We start from the raw sequence: 5,000 nt of genomic DNA on the forward strand, positions 1-5,000 counted from the left end.
ATAAGACTACTTGTTTCTCCTGAATTTAAAGTTAATTTGAAAACAAAAATGAATCGGCTAGATACTTTATGTTACCTATCAGTGTAATATGATCCTCCACAACAAAAGGTGTTGTATGCCATTCCCATTTTTATTTTTACCACTTGTTCAAAGAATATTTCATCTTCTTTTCAACACCGAAAACGCCTTTAAGATAGGCCATACAGTGCCACAGTTACATTCTGTTGAAATTATACATTCCGTACTTATTATTCGTGAAAAAAATAACTTTGTTGAATTTGTATACATGTGCTTTACTCTTCACTTGTGCCGACATGTTGTGCTTATGACATTTGTTTGTGTCATTCCAGGCACTGTCTTCTTCTCATTACTTCTTCTCCTAGTTCTCTTCTCTTTTTATCTTCTCTTTCTTATGTTCTCTTCTTGGTTTTCTTTTCTTATGTTCTTATAACTATTGTAAATAAACCAGTAGAAAACCCCATTTGTGACTGGCCTCTATATGTTCCTGGCCTATGCGTGGGATCTTGTCTATCCTTCCATTCAATTAATCATATTTAGTTAAGTCTTTTGTGCCGTACCCCTTGAATAACCACTCGGTACGCGGCTACATAAGTTCGTGGTGTATTTGAAAAATACTCTGCTGGTTTTTTTCCCCTGTATCTTCAAAGGTGACTTGAACGAATTTCGTGCTGAAGGGTCATTTGTGTTAAATGCTGCACTGAGATCTCTTACCGCTCCGAACCGACCTTTTTACCAAGGAAATCGTGAGATGGAAAGTCTGTCAGCTGACGTCATCTCTTGCTCACTGAATGGTGACTGCCGGTAATGCACAACATTGTACACGTGCCGATTACCGGTAATGAGTAAAAGTTTGCCCATTACCTGTAATACGCAAGCCACCGGTAATGGGTAAATCTATCAAAACAAAGAGTGGAAAACAAAACAAACAAACAAACACAAAACAAAACAAACAAACAAACACAAACAAATAAACAAACAAAAAACAACAACAAAAAACAAGCTCTCCAGCAAAACAATAATCCCCCCAAAAATAACATTAAAATACAAAACAAACAAACAAACAAACAAAGAACAAAAAAAGAGAGAAAAAAACTAACCATAAAAACCAACCAAACAACAAAACAAAAAACAAAAAAACAAACAAACAACAACAACAACAACAACAACAACAACAACAACACACACACACACACACACACACACACACACACACACACACACACACAGAGAGAAAACAAACAATGACAACACTAAAAACACCAAAAAAGTACCCCCCGCATCCCAACCCAAATCGGTTCCATTGTAAGTGTACACATCTACAGTTCTCCAATGATCCCATTTGGCTCTGCAGCGTTATGTTTTCTGAGGTTTGTATTTTTCTTCTGGAAACAAACAATGACTCTTCTTTTGAAAATGGGCGGTTTTAGACCGTTTTGATTTTCTTCATCATTCTACGATTTGGAAAAAAAAGAACAAAAAAGAAGAAGAAAAAGAAAGAAAGAAAGAAAGAAAAATAAAAAAGAATAAAGAACTGCCATCTTTTTAAAATTAAAAAAACAACAACAACGTATGTTGATCGTTAATAATAATAATAATAATAATAATAATAATAATAAGAAGAAGAAGAAGAAGAAGAAGAAGAAGATGGAGGAGGAGGAGGAGGAGGAGGAAGAAGAAATTTTCGCTTAGAGACCTATACATTCATTATGATGGAATGTGTGGAAAATCATAGTAATGATTCTCTCTAGTTCGCTACTCTCTTTTTACTTCATGAGTTATCCAAACAACAACAACAACAACAACAAAACCAACAAACTCTTTTCAAAATGAATTATCCATTGCCTTACCTAGGTACTCCACGAACTAAGTACTCACCCTAAAAGAATTTTCAAATATCTTCAATCCGAAGAAGAGAATCGGTGGTGGAACTGATGAAAACAGGAGATAAAAATCATCACAAGATACCTCGAAGCAAGCATGTCTTCTGCCTTTGGCCTCTCTCCCTTTTGATGATCAAAACGACATCACGAGGTGGACCCTAGGAGAGCAGTGGACTGTAGGCTGTACGTGATTGATGTGAAACATGTTACTTAGCTCTTGTCCGGCTGGTCTCTACGAGTCCCAGAACTGGTAAGTTTAGTGGGAGAACGGGAGTTGGCGGGTCCATGGGAAAAGTTGTGCATGTGATGAGACATGTTCTACGTGTTTGTAAGCCTCTCTCTTCTCTGTGTCTGTCTGTCTGTCTGTCTGTCTGTTGGTCTCATCCATCTTCCAACCCCCCCCCCCCTCCGTGCATGTGTGTGTGTGTGTGTGTGTGTGTGTGTGTGTGTGTGTGTGTGTGTGTGTGTGTGTGTGTGTGTGTGTGTGTGTGTGTTTCTTTCTTTCTTTCTTTCTTTCTATTTTTCCTACTCCCTCGCTTAGTATTCAATTTCTTTCTCTGTCTCTGTCTAGTATGTTTGTATATCTATCTGTTTCTACGTTTGGTTTTCTATCTGTTTTTATCTCTTTGTCTGTCTGTCTTTTTCGCAGTCCCTGTCCGCCTTCATGTTTGTCTCTTTCCAGCCTTATTTCTTCTTTTCTGTTTCTTATTTTTGTGTGTCACGTTTTTCTGGGGCAGTGCGAAAATGTGCTTGTTTATTGTGAGACACACACACACACACACTCACACACACACTGAGCCCCCCCCCCCAAAAAAAAACAAACAAAAAAACCACAACCAAAAAACAACAACAAAAAAAACAACAACAGCAACAACAACAACAACAACAACAACAAAAACAACAACAAAAAACACCACCACCACAACCACCACCACCAATAATAACAACAAAAACTAAAAAATCACAGACTAATGGACAGAGCGACCGAGAGAGAGAGAGAGAGAGAGAGAGAGAGAGAGAGAGAGAGAGAGAGGCCAGGCACAGAGAGAGAGAGAGGCCAGGCACACACACACAGAGAGAGAGAGAGAGAGAGAGAGAGAGAGAGAGAAGCCAGGCACAGAGAGAGAGAGGCCAGGCACAGAGAGAGAGAGAGAGAGAGAGAGAGAGAAAGAGAGAGAGAGGCCAGGCACTGAGAGAGGGAGAGAGAGAGAGAGAGAGAGAGGCCAGGCACAGAGAGAGAGAGAGGCCAGGCACAGAGAGAGAGAGAGAGGCCAGGCACAGAGAGAGAGAGAGGCCAGGCACAGAGAGAGAGAGAGAGAGAGAGAGAAAGAGGCCAGGCACAGAGAGAGAGAGAGAGAGAGAGAGAGGCCAGGCATAGAGAGAGAGAGGCCAGGCAGAGAGAAAGAGAGAGAGAGGCCAGGCACACACAGAGAGAGAGAGAGGCCAGGCACAGAGAGAGAGAGAGAGAGGCCAGGCACAGAGAGAGAGAGAGAGAGAGAGAGGCCAGGCACACACACACACACACACACACACACACACACACACACACACACACACACACACACACACACACACACACAGAGTATAATTTACATACATTTGTTTTCCCCCATGTTTATACATACCTTTATTTTTGCCCATGTTTGCAGAATGAGGATTATCCCGCCAGAGTCGATGTTGAAGCCTGTTCTGTCCTGTTGTTTTTCGTCTCCTATATATGTTCCTGCGGCTGTTTGCTCAGCTTCCTCAGCCTCTCCCAGTCCCCAGCGTTGCACGAAAAAGCCCTGTGAAGACCAGATCACAGAATCTCTGGTAACATCATGGCAAATAATAGATGATAGTTTCTTTGATAAGTCTTTGTTTTTGCTTTTCGTTTTGTTTGTTTGTTTGTTGTTTGTTGTTGTTGTTGTTGTTGTCAGGTTGTTATTCTTTGCAGATCCACACTCGGCGCAATGTAGGCTAAATCCTATTTACTCCCACGCCCGCTCATTTCGATACCTGCTTTTCCACCTCCCTCCCTCCCCCGTCTCCCCACCCCACCCGCTCAGATAATCTTCTCATCTCCCTCTCCCCATATACACCTACACCCAGGCTCCTTCGACAATCCGCACAGAGATATCAATGACTGGCCATGACGCCACAAACCAGAGAAGACCCTGCATTACTGATGAATCATTTGCATTGTATTGTAATGTATTGTTTTGCGTTGTATTGTATTGTATTGTACTGTATTACCCTTTTGTCACAACATGCTTTTTGTGAAATTCAGGCTGCTCTCCGCAGGCATAGCGCGTCGCTACACAGAGAGCGCCACCCATGTTTAAAAAAAAAAAAAATTTCTGCTTGCAAGTTTGTCTGTTTCCCTATCAAAGTGAATTTTTCTAAGAAAAACTTGTGCCAGGGACAACCTTTTTGTTGCCGTAGGTTCTTTCATGTGCGCCAAGTGCATGCTGCACACGGGACCTCGGTTTGACCAAGCGTCCAGACCACCACTGAAGGTCTAGTGGAGGGGATGGGTTGGGTGGGGGATAATAATGACGAGTGTGGGATCCTTTTGGGGAAGTTCTCTAACGCTTGATCCGATTCACAAAGTCGAAGGACTCCACAATAACCACAAAGTCGCCGAGGAGGAGGAGGAGGAGGAGGAGGAGGAGAAACTCTGTTTAATGGCCCGTCCCACATACTGGTAAAGTAAGAATTTTCACATTTGACGGTAGACACCTATTTGAAGTGTCAATGCTCACATTTGAATGTTATGATTGAAAAAAAGGAACATAATTCAATAGGAAAACAAATAAGAATTGCAAGCAGGAAAAAAATAGCCCTAATTTCACACAGAGAAATCTATTGTGACAAAAAGAGTAATACAAATACAAATTCCGCTAAATCGCGGAGCCAGGTTGAGTGAGCCGCCTTCTCTGGAGAGGAATATTGGTCAGTATATTCAATATAGAGTTATGCATATATATATATAAATTTTGATGATTTTAGATTTTGTTGCGATTTTTTTGTTACTTCTAGTGTTAGACACAAAAGTATCTCTGATTTTCTGACAATGTTAGCGAGAAAGAAAACTTTTGATTCTATCTTAATTTTTCT

At 41.0% G+C, this 5,000-nt stretch overlaps 1 protein-coding gene across 1 annotated transcript in view; it reads right to left on the bottom strand.

Moving 5' to 3' along the window:
• LOC143285833 (uncharacterized) overlaps positions 1 to 2,005 on the bottom strand; it is a 20,420-nt gene extending 18,415 nt beyond the window's left edge. The window contains exon 1 of the mRNA XM_076593266.1: positions 1,897 to 2,005. The gene's annotated coding sequence lies outside the window, so the exon portion shown is untranslated. The remainder of the gene's footprint in view (positions 1 to 1,896) is intronic.
• Positions 2,006 to 5,000: the final 2,995 nt, after the last annotated feature.

This window comes from Babylonia areolata, chromosome 9, assembly GCF_041734735.1.
Source record: "Babylonia areolata isolate BAREFJ2019XMU chromosome 9, ASM4173473v1, whole genome shotgun sequence".
In the NCBI taxonomy this organism is placed as follows: Eukaryota; Metazoa; Mollusca; class Gastropoda; order Neogastropoda; family Buccinidae; genus Babylonia; species Babylonia areolata.